Genomic DNA, 19,924 nt, shown 5'->3' on the forward strand with positions numbered 1-19,924 from the left:
TTATCTGTATTTAGTTAGTTTAGTTTCATTATTTATTTTATATTTCATCCAAGTTTATTTAATTATATTACTCAATGCAATATTATTTTATTTTATAAAATTTTTTTATTCACTTTTTCGGTTATTTTTTATTTTATTTTTATTTATTTAATTTTGATTAATTGTATTTTATTTTATTTTATTTGAGTTTATTTTATTTCTTTTATCTAATTTTATTTTAGTTTATTTTATTATAATCTTTTTTATTTTGTTTTATAATTATTTTATTTTATGTTGCTTTTTATTTTTGTTTCATTTAATTTCTTTAACTAAACAAAGAAAAATTGTTTACACTTTATTATTTTTAGTTTATTTCATTTTGTTCCATTTTATTTTATTTCGATCTGATTTATTTTGTTTTAAATTATTCATTTTTTAATTTAAATTCATTTTATTTAATTTAATTTTATATTATTTTATTTTATTTTAGTTTATTTTATTTTATTTTATTTTATTTTATTTTATTTTATTTTATTGTATTTTATTTTATGTTATTTTATTTTATTTTCTTTTATTTTATTTTATTTTGTTTTATTTTATTTTATTTTATTTTAATTTAAGCCTGATTTTCTTACCACGTGCTTTGTTCTTTTTTAACACTTTATTAAATTTATATATACATAGGTGACCTGTTTTCGTTGAGATTATGTGTAATTTTAGTTATATCAACCTTACCACGTACCGCGTTCTCACAATACGCTACAGTGTAGTGTGTACACTTAAGTTCTCATTCTTTATAACTCCATACAGCATACCAACACCTAGTGTTATATATATACCCCTATCCCATACCAGTTACAACGCCTACGCTTGCGCTTACACTTACAACATACGCTTACATTCCGGACTCCCCCGCTGTGTAAAATTGATTGTCAAGAATAGAAGTAAACATTTAAATTAGAACAGCGGGACCAAGAGTTTGTTGATCAATTTGGGACTAAATAGCTTTCGAAAAAGATATATACAGCCATCTTGGGCAATTATCTTTAAACTTTCTATCTTCCAGTCTTATTTCAAAAATTTTATTTATTAAGGAAAAATAAACCAAAATAGTAAAAATTACAAAAATTAATTGCTAAGGCCTTGAACTTGCGCCGCACCAATGATCTATTAAGCTCTTATAGCGAAATTCAACTACAAAAATATTTTTTGTCTACTAAGAAAGCAATTTTTCTTACTTTTATAACTATCAATATTAAGCATATCCCTTATTAAACACATATGAAAATTTTAAATCTTAATGCCGTATATATAAAAGTGTGAAATGCGAATGTGCATTATTTTTATTAAATTAACCAGAACAAGTATTTTTTATTGAAAAGCTTCAATGGGGTATACAATAATCATTTTCATCCTTTGACTTTCTTACTTGTTTTATTATTATTGAATTTATTGTAAGCATGTCCCTACGTTTGTAGCAAAGCTATGTGTTCTTTAGGGAATTTTAAATATATTTTTGTAAAAAATGGCAGAAAAAGGAATATTCAAATACTTGCGGTATACTAATATTTATATATATAAAAATGGTCTAATCTAACGATAAAAAGACAAATAAACAAGGCAACTAAACAAAATAAAATATTTATTTCTTGCATCCTCCATATGTGCATATAACAGCATATCAGACACATCTCGTAAAATTAATCGAAAACAAGTATAGGTGTCTAAGTTCGGGTGTAACCGAACATTATATACTTAGCGTGAGCTTCAATTTTATACTTCATTTCAGATAAATTACTTTTCTTCATAACACGTGTATATCAACATTCAAGTTGATATTTTAAAAAACTTTTATTTTGGTTTGCAATAAAAAATTTATTTTTGTTTATTTTTGAGTTTAGATATTTTCCAACTAATTAGAATTTTCTTTTTTTGAAGTTATTCAAAATTTTAAGTTAACACGAAAACTCAATTAAAATTATTTTAAAAATTAAAGTAAAGAGTACAAAGTAGTTAACACTATATTTACTCCCCCTCCAAGAAAATTTGAAACAAACAAATTATTAATTAATATTAAATGTAACCTTTTTTTGTTTTTTGTTGTTTAATGTATTTGTATTTAAATTAGTGTTAATAAGTATGTTTGCTGGTTTAAGTAAATCAATTGAAATATTTTTAATAGTATTATTGTATTGAATTGTAAATGTTTTATGTTTCTTAGATATAACTTTAAAAGGTCCTTCATAAGGTGATTCTAAATTAGATTTACGAAGAACTTTAACAAAAACATACTCACAATTTTCTAATTGTTTAGGAACGAAAACATTTTCTTTGTTATGATGAAAAACTTTAGAACGAACAAGTGAAAAATATTCTCTTATTTTATGAAGAGCGTCATTAGAAAAATCATGTTCTTTATTACTATTTGAAATAATTAATTCACCAGGTATTCTAAGTGTTTGGCCATAAACAAGTTCAGCAGATGAACATTTTAAATCTTCTTTAATAGAAGTTCGTAAACCAAGTAGAATGAATGGTAAAATGTCAGACCAATGAACCGAGTCGTTTGATGCTATAATTGCTGCTTTTAAAGTTCGATGAAATCTCTCTATCATGCCATTTGCTTGGGGATGGTAAGGAGATGTATGAATTTTATGAGAACCTAAAAGTTTAGTTAATTCCGTAAAAAAATTTTGAGGTGAATTGTGAACCTTGATCTACTGTAATATTCAATGGTATACCAAATCGTGGTATATAATTTTGAATAAAAGTTTTTACTATAGTATTTGTTGAAATATCTTTAAGTGGATAAGCTTCAGGCCAACGTGAAAATCTGTCAATAATTGTTAAAATATAACAATTTCCATTTGAAACTGGAAGAGGTCCAACAATATCCATATGAATATGTTCAAAACGGCCTGATGGTATTTGAATTTTTTGGATAGGAGATTTAGTATGTCTTGAAATTTTGGATTTTTGACAATTGATGCAAGATGAAGTCCAATCGTTAATCTCTTTACGCATGTTAGGCCAATAATATTTATTTTGAATTAATTTTCTAGTTGTTCTTATACTTGGATGAGATAATGAGTGAATTTTGTCAAATATAATTCTTCTCATAGAATGTGGAACATAAGGTCGAAAAGGTTGTAGAGAAACATCACACCATATATTTAAATTAATAACTGGAATATGAATTTCCTTTAAATTATTTTTGGAATTTTGATCAGAAATGGTTTTTTGTAAAAATGTATCAGTTTGTTGTTCTTTATATAAAGTTTCTAAATTTATATCTTGAGTTGAAATTGCATTTATTTCTGGAATACGGGAAAGTGTGTCGGCAACTATGTTGTCTTTTCCACGTATATATTGAATATCATTTGTAAATTGAGCAATGTATTCAAGATGACGTAGTTGACGAGGAGATCTATCTACTTTAGAATTTAGAACATGAATTAAAGGTTTATGATCAGTATAAATAGTAAAAGTTCTACCTTCAAGAAAATGTTTAAAATGTTTAATTGAATTATAAATTGCCAAAAGTTCACGATCAAATGTTGAATATTTAGTTTCTGTTGTAGTTAATTTTCTTGAAAAATAAGCTAAGGGTTCTAGTATATTATTGCTAGTTTGTTGAAGAACTGCTCCAATAGCAACATTTGATGCATCTACTGCTAATGATAAAGTACCATTTTTGTCGAAATGTGTAAGTAAAATATTTTTAGCAAAAAGTTTTTTAACATTTTCGAAAGCTGTTGTGGTTTCATTTGTCCAATTTAATTGTTTGAGTTTGTTTTTAATTGCATGTGTTAACATTTCATGCAGAGGACTAAGTTCTGTTGCTAACATTTTAATATATCTGTGATAGTAATTTATCATACCTAAAAATTTTTGTAATTTATTTATAGAAATTGGTTTTTCAAAATTTGTTATGATTTCAATTCTATCGAAAGATGGTTTAATACCTTCGCCTGAAATTTCGTAACTTAAAAAATTTAATTTATTTACACCGAGAGTACATTTTGAAGGTTTGATATTTAAATTATATTCTTCAAGTCTTTTGAAAACTGATTTTAAATGATTTATATGTTGATCTTCATTATCACTGGCAATAAGAATGTCATCAATGTATGTAAATACAAAATCGAAATCAGAAAATACTTCATTAATAAAGCGTTGGAAAGTTTGAGCACTGTTTCGTAAACCGAAAGGCATTCTTACGAATTCAAACATTCCAAAAGGGGTAGTTATTGCAGTTTTATGAATGTCTTCTTCTGCCATTGGAATTTGGTGGTAAGCACGCACAAGATCAATTTTGGAAAAAAATTGTTTGTTTTTTAAATCAATTGTTAAATCGTGAATATGTGGTAAAGGATACCGATCTGGTGTAGTAATAAAATTAAGTCTTCGATAGTCTCCGCAAGGTCTCCAATCATTTGGTTCTTTTTTAGGAACGAGATGAAGTGGAGATGCAATAGGAGAATTTGAGGGTCTGCATATACCAGTTTTAACTAAAAATTCAAATTCAGTTTTAGCAATTTTAAGTTTGATTGGATCAAGACGTCTGGGTTTCGAAAATGGTAAAATACCTTTTGTTTCTATCCTGTGAACCGTATGGTGTTTAACTTTTTTAGTATAATCTGGTTCACAGGTAATAGACGGAAATTCATTAAGTAATTTTGAAAACTTATTTTCGACAATAGGAATTTTTAGTGAGAAAATATCACAAAATCCAGAAGATCCAGTAACTTTAATTTTTGTAGTAGAATCCAATATTTCTTTATTTTTAATATTGACAATAATTCCGAATTTTTCTAAAAAGTTTGCTCCTAAAATTGGTGTATCAATATTCGCAATAATGAATGGAAATTCAAAATCTCTTCTTAAACCTAAATCAATTTTAAGTAGTTTTGTACCGAAAGTTTCAATTGAAGAACCGTTTGCTGCAGTTAAAGTAAGATCAGAATTTCTTTTATAAATTTTAAATTTAGAAAAAGGAATAACTGATACAACTGCGCCGGTATCGATAAGAAAATTAAGTTTATTGAATTTATCAAATATGAATAGGCGACGAGTAGGTTTAATAATAGTTCCATTATCCGTCACCGTCATAATGGATCGTTTAAGTTTAAATTTTGTTCGTAATTTGAATTATGATTTTGATTAAAATTGCATGGGGGTATACATTTGAGAGCGTTATTCTTAAATTTTTTGTGATACCAACAAATAGTTGTTTGTGAATTAAAATTACGATTGTTTGAAAAATTTCTAGATCCTGAAAAATTTCGAGATTTAGATCTATTTCTATCTTTAGATCTTGAACGGATTTGTAATTGATTAATATCATTCGAAATTTTATTTAAATTTTGATAAATAGCCGTAGTTAATTCAGTTAAATTTTTAACGCATTGTTCTAAAATATTATTATTTATACTTGAGACTACAGGAGATTTGGAAGAATGAGGTTTATTGATTAAATCAAAAAGTTTGTCAGCTAAAATAATAATTTCATCTCTGTTTTGATTATTATTGGAAGTCAAATGAATTTGTATTTCTTGTGGTAATTTACGAATCCACAATTTAAAGAGTAATTCTTGGCTAACTATGGAGGCAGAACCTATAAGTGATTTCATAAATCTGAATAATTCAGATGGTGAACGATCACCAAGTTCAGTTTTTGAAAATAATTGTTCTAATCGTTTTTCTTCGCTAAGAGAAAATCTTTCACATAGAATTTTTTTGATTGTATCATATTTATTAAAAAGAGGAGGAGGGTTAATAACATCTAAAATTTTAGATATAGTATCTCGTTGAAGAGTAATTAGAATATTTTGAAATTTTAAATTATCATCATTGATATTATTAATTTCAAATTGTCCTTCAACAAGTAAAAACCAGGCATCAGGAGAATCTTGCCAAAATTGTGGTAATTTAATACATTTAGTAGAAGAAAAATTTGTAAAGTTATCTTGTCTTGAAGTATCTTGTGTTATATTAGAGATGATGTTTTGTGTTGTATTAATGTTAGAATTTTGAGTTGTATTGTGAGTCATGATGTTATTTGTATGGTTGATATTTTGATTTTCTGAATTTGTAAATTTACGAGTTCGTATTGGTGAACGTAGAACCATATGAAAAGAAATTTAAATGAAAAATTAGAAAATAAGAAAATATTTAAGATTTTTTTTGGAAAGGGAGTTAACAATTTAAATAAAATATTTAATTTTATATAAAAAATAAGTAAATTTAAATAATTGTTAAAATATAAAAATAATCTTAAAATAAATTTGAAAGTTAAAAGGTTTAAAATTTTAATTTAAATTATAATTGAAAAATTTTAAATTTAATATTAGAATAAAAATTGTACTTACATAAAATTAAATTTAATAAAAAAATATTAAAATTAATAAGTAGTTGATTGATGATTGGCAATGGCATTTACGTTATTCGAGAAATTTTGATTGTTGATAAATATTTTCGTTTTGATTGTAGTTGGAAGTCTGGCCAGTCTGGTGACTAGGTCTATTGAGTTATGTATATCGATTTCTCTGATGAGCAAATAGCTTTCATATATGTAGAATGCACAAATTGTAAAAAATTTCATTACTTTAACATTTTTTTTGCTTTCGCAAATCGCAAATCAGTTCGTGCACTTAAAAATGTTGTATGTACATAAATAACTGGTTGTTTGGTTACAAAGCAATTTTGTGTATTGCATAAAATGTTCTAGTTTACGAGTTACACTGGATTGTTTTCATTTTTCTTCATATATTTTTAAGTTGCGTTAAACAATTCATGATAACTTGAACCACACGTGTCTTTTATATTTTAAGTTTTGCATTTAATATTGGCAAGATGACGGTTGAAGACGGTTGAAACTTCGTATGAGCTTCTGTTGGTAGCTACTTTCAGCTAGATGAGAAAAATTGGTTGCGCGGAAGTACTACACCACTTTTGTCAAACGAAAATTATATCGTTCTTGAACTTATTGGGGTTTAATTGATTCGATTGCAGGATCGTTGGTAAGATCGCCAATATATCAACATTCAAGTTGATATTTTAAAAAACTTTTATTTTGGTTTGCAATAAAAAATTTATTTTTGTTTATTTTTGAGTTTAGATATTTTCCAACTAATTAGAATTTTCTTTTTTTGAAGTTATTCAAAATTTTAAGTTAACACGAAAACTCAATTAAAATTATTTTAAAAATTAAAGTAAAGAGTACAAAGTAGTTAACACTATAACGTGGCACCGCTAGTTTAAAAAAAATATCTCCCCATTCCCTCTTACAATAAAATTTGATAAGTGAAATATCATTGATTCAAAACTATTTTTTGCTAAGTTATAAGTTATTATTCTAGTCTACGAGCCTTTAAGATTTGTTTTATATCTAAGTTGTCGTGGTTTTTAACCAATCCCGTCCATTTTTACTAGAAATATTTTCTGCTATAAGGAAAATATGTGTACACAATTTCATTACGATATGTTAATTTTTCTCCGAGTTATAGAAAATTGCTTAGTCATAAAAGGGGAGGTGCCACGCCCATTTTTTTAAATTTGAAGTTCTTCCTATTTACTGTTATAAATCCACTTAGGAAATGAAATACCATTGATATAAAGCTCTTTTTTGCAAAGATATAGCTTGTTTTATTCCTCCACGACCCTTTTTAAAATTTTTTATATAAAAGTGGGCGTGGTCCTTAACCGATTTTGCTAATTTTTCTTCAAGTAATTCCTTACAGTAAAGGCAACCTCTCTGCCGAATTTTGTTACGATAGGTTTAACGATTTTTGATTTATGATTAATAATATTTGTAAAATTGATTTTATCACAAGTGGGCGGTGCCACGCCCATTTAAAAAAATTTTTTCTAATTTTTATCAAGAGTCGGTCCATATGTCAAATTTCAATATTCTACGTGTATTATTTACTAAATTATCAGGTTTTTTGTGTTTTCCAAAATTATAAATATATATAAAGTGGCGTGGTTATCATCCGATTTCGCTCATTTTCAATAACAATCTATTCTGGGTCCAGATAAGCTAGTGTACCAAATTTGGTGAAGATATCTCAATATTTACTCAAGTTATCTTGCTAATGGGCGGACGGACGGACATGGCTCAATCAAATTTTTTTTCGATACTGATGATTTTGATATATGGAAGTCTATATCTATCTCGATTCCTTTATACCTGTACAACCAACGTTATCCAATCAAAGTTAATATACTCTGTGTGCAAAGTAGGTTGAGTATAATTATCGCAGAAATCTTGTAAATTGAAAATTTTGCAAAAAAACGTAACTAGGTGGCAATTGTTAAGAAAAGCGTTTATCGGAATTTCTTCCAAATTACGTCTTTTTAGCTAACCTCTTAAGTTGTGACCTTTGTTTTCATCACTCAAATGTCAAAATATATTTCCATTTACCAAAACTCTAAATTTAAAAGTGTCTTCATCCTTTCCTAGAAAGCATCATTGAAGAATGTATTGAGCTTAGTTAGCTTTGTATGTCAAAACTTAATTTATTGCATCAATAAATCACGAAATTACGCAATGATTTATTCTTGGGAAAAAGACACCACAAATTTGACATACAAGCATCCATATATAGATATAGGTATATTTATTGACAAGGTGTTTTTTGCAGGTAATTTATTAACTAAGCTGTCAACACAAATTTTAAAAAAGAACTTCGCACATTAGATGTGATATACAATGATTGCTTTTTACTTACATTATGGCAATGTGGCTAATTTCGCCTGAAACGAAATGAGAAAATTTTCTTTTAGAATTGTGAACACAATTATGATTTTTTGTTTGTTTGTAATATATAAGGGTAAATATTGACATTTTATTTACAATCTGGCTCACAAAAGTTAATGTTGGAAAATTTGTTTTTATTTTATCAGTGTACAACTTGTCAGTGGAATTTGCTCACACCTAATGAAATACATATATGAGCTCGTAGTAGTAAAAGAAACGAACAGGAGCTGCAAAAATTTAAAAGCAAACTATTCTCCAGCTTATTTGATCGTAATAAAATGTTACTGCCTTTTTGGTGATTGTAAAATTTATAATGCACAATTAATATACAGCCAAATTTTGCGAACAATGATTGCTTTTTTATGTTTGATAAAAATACAAACTACAATCATCATGGTTGTAAGTCCTTTGTTTGCCAACAACGTGGTTTAAAAAATTTCATTTGCAATGGACTAGATTGCAATTAATTTAGAGGCGCTGTCAAAATTATGGCTGCAATCATCAAATATGCAATAGTTTGTACGTATATGCATATTCACGATTAACGTTTGAAATACTGTCGTGGAAGATAAAGTTAGTGGTTTTTTTATATGTCTAGGGTATATTGAATAACAAATAATTACTAAAAAATCTTATTTAATTTTTCAGCTGCTTTGGCCTTCATTATGCTACCATATTTGTAAAAATTAATTTCGCAAAAAAAAAAAAGGTATATATGTTCTTTGAGATTGATTGCAATAACTATTTCGGTACAATCAATGATTGCAGTTGAGACATGCTTGTAATCAATGATTGCAGAGGAAACGTGATTGCAATCAATGACTGTATTCAGATACAAACATATGATAGCCAACTGCAATTTCAATGCAATCATTTATTGTAAGCAAGACGTGATTACTGTTGAAAACTTAGAAGTCATTGTTTTCAAATTATAAAAGATGATCAAGTCCGATTCTATATCTTACAGCTCAACCTGAGCTGTGGATACCTAGGCCACCTATTTCAAATAAACTTAAATATAAGGGTGCAGCGAATTTATTTTTTTTTCGAAATCGCTTTCGGCTGACCTCCAGAAAGTTGCCTTTCTAGACCAGAAATCAGGTCGAAAATTTTTACTTCACTCACCGTATATTTAGAGGTACCCCAACGCAACTAAACTTTCAAAAAACGGTAGGTACAACATTTTTTTTATTTTTTTTTTTTTTGTCATTGATTTACTTTCCCTTGTTGTTATTGTGCTCACTGATTTCAAAACCTACTGATTTTCATGGCCTAGTATGTGCCAGTAAAACTTTTACTTATACACTTGATTAGAAACATAATATTATCAACAAAAAACTCTAAAAAACCATTTAATATTTGTCGTTTTTAGTTATATTATGTAATTTTACTAAAGTTATGTATATTAAAAAAGAGATGAAATAAATATGTAAATAATGGGCTTTGTAAAATCGCGATTATTTTGCTCAACTTCTTGGGGCTGGAGGCACCTCAAACGCCATCCTACGAAAATAATATTTGGTGGTTCTTGTTAAATATTATAAAGACAACTTTTCATTGTGACGCCATTACAAAAAAAAAAAAAAAAATTCTATAGGGTATCACTCCGCCATATTATACATCTTCATAGCAGGGGCGTTTACTTACCCTACAGGTTAAGAAATTTGAGCGTATAACTTGTTTCTGACATATATGGGTGAAAACTTATTCGGCTCGTCTTATGCTCTTAAGTTTGAAGTCTCTTGAAAGTCGTAGATCCATACTTTGCTTATCCCTCACGTATTGTATATTTAATTGGTCCATTGAATGTCCATATTTGTTGGAAAAGATACATTTAAATATCCCGAAATGCACACTCATGAATTTTTATCATTTGTATGGTGATAAATTTAGAACCAACTATGCAAATAATGCCCCTATAAATCGCGCTATTCACGAGTCCAGCTCTCTGAGTATCACAGTTGCTCTGGAGTTGTCGCTACATAGAGCTAATTTTTTGATAATATTTTAGTCAGTTCTATAAGTAGTTGGATCCATACGGAACCATAAGTAGATTGTTCCTAATATTTTAAGTAAATTTTATAATTTAGTCTGTAAGGATTTTAATCCAAAGGCTTAAACAATAAACAATAAACAAAACTTCTCAAATGGGCCACCTAAAAATTCTAGGCATAATTTTTTGTGGCAAATACGCTATTTCGACATACCTCGGTGTGCCTTACTTATATGACAACTGTTTTCAACGAAATTGGTATATTGAAGTGGGTTCTAATTTTAAAAGAGAAGTCTTATATTAAATTTGATTGTTTGTACGTATACAACAATCCTTTTTTATGCTAAAAAAAAAAACTATTACGCATACGCACCGATACTCGTATTTTTATGTGGTGCTTTGCGTGTATTGGTTGATTTTTAATAATCAAAACAAAATGTTTATTTGAATTGCTAACCCCTGGACGAATTCAACAAAGCGCGTCATAGATAAAAGTCGCTTCCACCAATTAGTAATTTTTCGCTTGATTTTTTTTTTTTTTTTCAACTTGGTGAAGGTCTCCCCGTTTCGCCGTTGAAGAATTATTTCAAGACCGAATCACTTTCACGCGTTCGGATAATATGGCCCATCTAGCGAAAACTTTATGATTTAATTCACCTAAATGTTTTATTATTCATTTAGGGCATTAAATTAAACTTGATCCTACGCATGCCGTTTGCGTCATGTGATGAACGGTTTAATTTTTCTTCTGAATACCGTAATGGCCAACCCAACTTTTTACAGGACGCTTGCCTAAAGCACATCATGGCTTTTGTATATCTAATAAAGTTTTCGCCCACTCACTGTTTCAATTTCTTCTTTAGAAATCGCACTAAGGCCAACGATGTCACTATCATCAGCATACGCTTGCGATGTGATTGTCGAATTATCTATCGAATATGAGTGCGAATATGCCGAAAAGGTACGCGCAGAATGTGATTGAGGATATGTTTTATTATTGTTTGGCGGTAATGATACCCCTCGCAGGCTTTGGGGAATGTTATCGATGTTGAAGGTTCTTTGACGTGTATAGATTCGGTACGTTGCCGTAACTAGTACCATTCAGGCTATGTGGAAAAAGATATGTTATGTATTAATACTTTACTAGAGTTCTCCGAGTTGTTGAAATTCAACCACATAAACAGTCAAAATAATATATACAATTTTTATTGTTCTTACTTAACGATATTTACCTTAGTAAGAAAAAGAGTTATTTAAAAACGTTATAATTTTTATTAATATTACTATATTGCTAAATTTAACAATTTCAATACTGAGCAAAACTTAAAAAACTATTACATAGTTCAAAACTAACTAAAATTCTAATTTATATTTATTTATTTATTCTAATTTTAATATAATAATAGGAACATTCGATGGGGAATATAAGGAATAAGTAAGCTCACAAATAGGTAAATTTTATATTGCTCTGGCAGGAAGGGTATGATTTAATCAATCTGCTTCTCGTAAACAAAAGGTAGGAAAAGGAAAGGTAAGGAAAGGAAAGGAAAGGAAAAGAAAGGAAAGGAGAGGAGAGGAAAGGAATGAAAATCAATGGAAGGGAAATGAAAATAGAAGAAATAAAATAAAAGAAAATAGAGGAATGAAAAGGAAAGGAAAGGAAATGAAAGGAAAGGAAAGGAAATGAAAGGAAAGAAAGGAAAGAAAGGAATGGAAGGAATATGAATGGAAGAGAAATGAAAGTAAAAGAAGGGAAATAAAAAGAAAATTAAAGGAAAGGAAAGGAAAATAAAGAAAAGGAAAGGAAGGGAAAGGAAAGGAAAGGAAAGGAAAGGAAAGGAAAAGAAAGGAAAGGAAAGGAAAGGAAAGGAAAGGAAAGGAAAAGAAAGCGAAGGACAGGAAAGGAACGGATATTTAGACTTAATGCAAATGCAATAATTAAAATCACAAATTTTAACATATTAATTAAGAAATTTTTTTTCTTACTTTCTGTAAACAATATTATGACAGTTTTTTATTTAAATTAAATTTTACTAATAAGACTTATAGCTTATGTAAATCCACGTTTTACTTAATGTACTATTTATAGAGATATAAAAAAGGTTTTCACTTTGGCACACGTATCGGTAAACTAATTAAATAAGTTCATCTAAAGTGAAAGAACGCCAAAACCCCCTTTTGGTGCTAACAGTATAAAGTTGTGAAAAAATAGCAACAAAAATACAGTAATTTTTCGAATATCCAGAAAACATACAAAACCAAAAACAAAGACTACATTCGTACGGCATTATTCTCTTTGAAATGGTTTCGCTTCACTCATTCTCAATATGTACACAAAAAGCAAGTACACACACATACAGCGTGTCTACAGTATGAATAACTGCATGTGTAGTGTTGTGACTTTTATGTTAAATTTTTTATATTAAAATGATTTTTTAAATTTTTTTATTTATGGATAACACTTCACCTCAAAATTTCCTATCATTGCATATATAATTTGTATACCTTAGAATTATAGTTTAGCAGAAAACGGTTCCACATTTTTTCATCTTGTGTATTTATATATAAGATTATGATATACTCAGTTCGTCGTTTTTTGTTGTGCGTTTTTCGCACAATATTTAATATACGATTTTATATGCGATATTAAGTTAGCTGCTTGCTGAGCAGAGCTAACATAATTATGGTCAGGAGATGTGCACTTGGTCTCCTGGTTTGAAAATTGCGACATGTAGTTTCGGAAGTATCTTCCGCATTTGGGTAAATATTTCGACGTATCGCTAACTATTTCGCAATGTCCACGTCAACTTGAATACGCATTGTGGCTTTCTTGGTGTGTTAGTTAACAAGTCGTCATCTTTGATAAAAAAAATGTTATAGTTAAGGGCCAACGGAAAGAGAACCTTTGTAACGAGGGAGAGAGTTAGAAATAAATGATCGAATTCCTTTTTGCCATCATATTTCTCGCATATAACCAATAATAATAGCGAGAACGAGAGTAGAAACAGTACAATTTAAATTCAAGTACTACTTTACTTACTTATTGGCTCTACACTCTTTAACGAGTTTAATTAGGAATACAAACTAATGGAAATGCATTCACCATAATCCTCTTAAAAGAAACAAATAAAATTCCGAAGACCTTCCATCATACGCTAACAATAAAAATTCGATCACAATTACGATCGCTGGAACAACGAAACTACTAAGCTGTTTTCCTAAAGTCACAAACTATATGCTACACGAAACATTAGGTGTTTTAAGAGATAAACTGACAGCTTCAACGTGTTAAAGTATTAAAAACACTCCTGATGCACCGCAGGCCTATAGGAAGAGGCGAACGAATTCCACGGAACTGACGGCTCGAGGGATAGTCAGGCTAACACCATATGCAGAAGTGCCGCAACATACCGAATTTATGCCTAATTAGTCTCTGATCATTGTTATACGCACCTAAACCTACGGGAATAAGAAAGGCCGAATATAGTTTTGGAAAATTGGGCAGTGTCACATTCCCAAGTAGAATCAATTTTAAGTTCTTCATAGCTTCCAAGTTGTGATCAAGATTTCTCAGCTGTGTTCGGCATTTAGCAATAATCTTGAAACATTCGTAAGGCGTCTCGACATTCAATTAAATTGGTGCAATGGAAAAATGTATCCCTTGATTCTAACTGCAGTGTTGTATATTCTAAAGATCTTTACATATCTGGTTCCCTGGCCTATAAAAAGTTTCTTTTATTCTAAATAAAGCATTTTGATAAGGCTTTAAGCAAAATTCATGTTTCCAGGTCTCTAGGTCAGGTAGGTTATTAAAAACTAGACCACAAAATTTCGAAACTCGAAAGAGTTTTATAAATATTATGTTCTCGGCACCACTTAGTGACAAATTTTAGCCTCACGTTTCATTCTTATCGGATTTCAAAGTACGCTCTTATTTCTATGGCTCTAGCTGCAAAGGAAGTGGCTCTAAAAGTAACTGCAATATTTCCCAAATTTGTACTACTTAATAAAGTTGGAAAAGCTAGTCGCTTAACATTCATTTTTATGCTTTGCTAAAATTTTTACAATGAAAATAAATAAAATAACTCCGTAAAAGTTCTTCAATGCAAATTTTTTACCAATACAATACCGCAAGCCGGAAGTAATAAAATAAGATATCTTAAGCAGAAAGAATAAAATTAAAAGTAAAGAAATTTTTCAAGGCTGTGCACACCAGCGTCCTATCTTAACTCAGCTTTTGCGCTTGACTATCACAAAATTTATGGTAACGCAAAAAATATACAAAAATCTATGTCAAATATGCAAGAACTATATTGAAATTAGGTCGAATTGCTGAAAAAGTTAAAAAACAAAAAAACAAGTAAAGTTGTCTAAGTTCGGGTGTAACCGAATATTATATACCCAGCGTGAACTTCAATTGCACATTTCATTTCAGATAAATTACTTTTCTACATAACACGTGGCATCGCCCGTTTAAAAAAAATGTCTCCCAATTTCTTCTTATAATAAAACTTGACAAGTGAAATATCATTGATTCAAAACAAGTTTTTGCTAATTTATAGCTTATTATTCTAGTCTACGACCCTTTTAAACCTTTTAAATTTGTTTTATATCTAAGTTGCAGTGGTCTTTAACCAATCCCGTCCATTTTTACTAGAAATATTTTCTGCTATAAGGACCCAGAACCTAATTTTATTAAGGTCCGTTAATTTTTCTTCGAGTTATGGCTCCCGAAATATAGAAAATTGCTTAGTCATAAAAGGGGCGGTGCCACGCCCATTTTTTTAAATTTGAAGTATTTCCTATATATTGTTATAAATCCACTTGGGAAAAGATATACCATTGTTATAAGGCTCTTTTTTTTGCAAAGATATAGCTTATTTTATTCGCCCACGACCCTTTTAAAAATCTTTTATATAAAAGTAGGTGTGGTCCTTAACCGATTTCGTTAATTTTTCTTCAAAGCATTCGTTATCGCAAAGGCAACCTCTCTGCCGAATTTTGTTACGATAGGTTTAATTATTTTTGATTTATGATAAATAATTTTTGTAAAATTGATTTTATAACCAGTGGGCAGTGCCACGCCTATTTTAAAATTTTTTACCAAGAGTTTCAATATCAGTTCACATGTCAAATTTCAACATTCTAGGTATATTATTTACTAAATAATCAGGGCGTGGTTTTCATCCGATTTCGGTCATTTTCAATACCAATCTATTCCGGGACCAGATAAGCTCGTGTACAAAATTTGGTGAAGATATCTCAATATATACCCAAGTTATCGTGTTAACGGACAGACAGACGGACGGACGGACGGGCGGACATGGCTCAATCAAATTTTGTTTCGATACTGATGATTTTGATATATGAGAGTCTATATCTGTCTCGATTACTTTATACCTGTACAACAAACTGTTATCCAATCAAAGTTAATATACTCTGTGTGCAAAGCACGCTGAGTATAAAAACTAAAAGAGAAAGGCAACAATGAGGATATTTGCCGCCTGCAGAGTTTTCAAGGCATTAAACGATTACATATATACACACACATGAATGTATGTAATATGCCACTGAATACACGTGCCATAAATAGGAAAAATACAAAAAGCAACGAGCACGTAGAAGCGCCCGAGCGGGTTAGAGGGCTTAGAATATACTCGCGGTAGGTATGCCTGTCGTAAGAGGCGACTAAAATACCAAATTGATTCAAGGGTTTAGTAGCGCAACCCTCTCAAAGGGGCTGCCAGTGCAATATATAGCTTCTTCAACTTTCATCCTCTTCTTGGCAACCTCACCCACCGATGGCGGATCCTGTTCCGTTAACAGCCGAGGCTCTGGCGACCACGAACTGCTGATATATCTAGGGGGTGGGAGCCTTGTATGGCCTAGAAAGTTTCATGTGGTAATACCAAATCGTTCCCGAGATGGTCGCGCTAGTACCTTTGTGGTGCTTGTTACCGGAACAAACCGGATCTGCATTCTGCAAAGGACAACAGCGTTAACTCTCCCCAAGGCCTTCGGGTAGTGTCCTTATCGCTATAATAACAACAACAACATATAGAAGCAACGAAATAAAATACGCAATAAAACAATGAAGAAAACAAGGGCGAATCAATATACCTAAGTTAACGCATTTGTTGTTGCTGCTGGCAAGCTCGAAACATCGTATCCTTTTGCCAGTGGTCGTGGCCTGTTTTGTGATTGCGCTGTTAAGCGTTGGATGCCAAAGCTGCTCACTATTTTTTCCGACAGCCTGTCAAGTGGCTAAGAGTCAAAGAAAATGCCAACACAAAAAAACCAAATGCGCCAAAAGTAACCAACAAAATTTCTGATAACCTCAGGCACACTATGCACTTGTATGTATGTAGGTATGTATGTACATATATGTTATAAAGTAGCACATACTTCTACTACACTTCACTTGCTATTGATGACCCTTGAAAGTTAAGTGCTAAAAATGTGTATTGTATCTTGCTATTTTCTGAAATACAATACTGTTTGCACACTGTGTGAGCAAAAAATGTTGCTAATTTTGTTTTGCAGAAAAGAGCTCAATATAACAAAAAACAAAAGGCTGGCTAATGCCAGCCGTCGACCATAAAAATCTTTCAGTGAAACTTCAAAGGTATAATAAAAAGGTGTCGAATAAAATACTTGAAGTTCATGGAAAGTTGATAGTTTGTGCTATAACAAAAAAGGAGAGTAACACAAAAAACGTTGAGTTGAACATCGTAATGTATGGATAGTCGCAAATTATTAGAAACTACTTTCTATCCTTTATCTTCGCTGCTAATTTATCACTCACCACTTGTCTCAATACCACAATTACAAGCACTCTTCAATCCTGGCATTAGTTACAGGTTATCAAAAGCAATTGAACACCACGTACACGCAGAAAAACCCCACTAGGAGACTGCTATTTTACTCTTTCGCAAGGCGTTATACTAACTCTGATTTCATATGTTGTTTTGCATTATAATGAGAAACTTGCAATAGCCTTTGTGAAATGTGTGGCTCCTCAAATTTGGTGTAGCGACAGAGGAAATAGCAATAATTAGTTTTCTCGCCCCCGCTCTATTGCAAAAAGCATTTTGTTTGAAGTTTTTATACTCAGCTAAGCAGAGCTCAAAGAGTATATTAATTTTGTTCGCATAACGGTACTCCGTAACGGCATAACCTAATCGAGATAGATATATACTTCTATATATCAAAATGATCTGGGCGAAACAAAATTCATTTAGCCATGTCCGTCCGTCTGCCCGTCAACACGATAACTTGTGTAAATTTTGAGGTATCTTAATGGTATTTCGTATGTAAGTTCCTGGGCACTCATTCCAGATCGCTATTTAAAATGAACGAAATCGGACTATAACCACGCCCACTTTTTGGATATCGAAAATTTCGAAAAAGGCGATAATTCATTACCAAAGACGGATAAAGCGATAAAACTTGGTCGGTGGCTTGACCTTATGATGCAGAATAGACAATTAGTAAAATTTTGGACAATAGGCGTGGCACCGCCTACTTTTAAAAGAAGGTAATTTAAAAGTTTTGCAAGCAGTAATTTTGCAGTCGTTGAAGATATCATGATGAAATTTGGCAGAAACTTTACTACTATTACCATATGTGTTCTAAATAAAAATTGTCAAAATCGGATGACGAAAGCGGCCACTTTTTAAACAAAAAATTTTAATGGTCAAATTTTAACAAAAAATAGAACATCTTTATAGTATTTAAGTAAATTATGTTAATATTCAACTCCAGTAATGATATGATGCAACAAAGTACAAAAATAATATAAAATTTCAAAATGGGCGTTGCTCCGCCCTTTTTCATTTAATTTGTCTAGAGTACTTTTAATGCCATAAATCGAACAAAAATTCACCAATCCTTATGAAATTTGGTAAGGCCATAGCTCCTAGCTGGTTTCTGTGAATATGGGCGTAATCGGTTTAAGCCGCGCCCAGTTATTATAAACAGTCGGCCGTCTGTCCTTCCGCTCGGCCTTTAACATGATAACTTGAGCAAAAATCGACATATCTTTACTAAACTTAGTTCACGTAATTATAAGAACTCAGTTTATCTTGATATTAAATATGTGCGAAATCCGAAACGACCACGCCCACTTTTTCGAAATCGAAATTTCGAAAAATTAACAAAATGCCACAATTCTCTACCAAATACGAAAAAATGGATGAAACATGGAGATTGAATTGGTTTTTTGAAGCAAAATATAACTTTAGAAAAAACTTTGTAAAATGGGTGTGACATCTACCATATTAAGTAGAAGAAACTGAAAAAGTTCTGCAAGGCGAAATCAAAAGCCCTTGAAATCATGACAGGAATACTGTTCGTGGTATTACATATACAAATAAATTAGCGGATATCTCGAAAACGCCTTCACATATACAACTAAGAGATACTCCCTCATTAATACCTTTACTTTGATACTCATATCGTACAAACACATTATAGAGTCACCCCTGGTCCACCTTTATGGCTATATCTCGAAGTGTCCACCTATAGAACTAAGGCCCAATCCCTTTTAAAATACTGTGACGAATATTAGCAGCACTAAGGGATACTATCATCTCTAAGCCGATGCTAAGCAGTGACTTGTATGCACATCAATAAATCTATCATTATGTCTACACATATGTACGTAAAGGCAGCGGAGAAGCAACGCATAACCACATGCATATATCTGAGATACTCCCGAAGGTATGCAATGGTTGTGCTAGCATCGATCACAAATACACGCGCATGGGGTATGGGAGAAGCTATAAAATCATGTACCTGTATTTTATAGCTGAAAACTAACTAGTAAGTTCTGGAAGTGGAAGCGCCTAGAAATATGTCAACGAGGAAATCAGACAGTATAAAAGGCAGCAACAGTAGAGGCGCGAAAATCAGTTTCATTTAAGCAAGCTATTGGTTGTGAAGTATCAGTGTTATTGTGAAGTATTTTAATAAAGGCCATTTTGCATTATTAAATGATGGAGTTATTTATTAAACAGCTTATGTCATTTTCTCTGCAGGAGTGGCTTAAAGCAGGGCATAATATATGCTACCACTTTTTATACTACGGCTCTGCCCTATTCTTTGTTTATGTCAGATCCGTAGAAGTACCAGAGCATATTTTTAGCTGCTGCTGCTGCACTAGGGTAGTAAATGCAAAAACTTATACTTGT

The 19,924-nt window shown here is 30.7% G+C and overlaps 1 protein-coding gene across 9 annotated transcripts in view; it reads right to left on the reverse strand.

Annotated features, from left to right (window-relative positions):
• The window catches only part of Octbeta2R (Octopamine beta2 receptor), a 733,310-nt gene that overhangs the window by 226,131 nt on the left and 487,255 nt on the right, over positions 1 to 19,924 (reverse strand). For 8 of the 9 annotated variants that reach the window (XM_067762597.1, XM_067762595.1, XM_067762596.1 and 5 more), the window contains one exon: positions 8,712 to 8,736. The exons of the other annotated variant lie outside the window; for it this stretch is intronic. The gene's annotated coding sequence lies outside the window, so the exon portion shown is untranslated. The remainder of the gene's footprint in view (positions 1 to 8,711; positions 8,737 to 19,924) is intronic. 9 annotated transcript variants of the gene reach the window in all.

The sequence above is a fragment of the Eurosta solidaginis genome, chromosome 1 (assembly GCF_040869045.1).
Source record: "Eurosta solidaginis isolate ZX-2024a chromosome 1, ASM4086904v1, whole genome shotgun sequence".
In the NCBI taxonomy this organism is placed as follows: domain Eukaryota; kingdom Metazoa; phylum Arthropoda; class Insecta; order Diptera; family Tephritidae; genus Eurosta; species Eurosta solidaginis.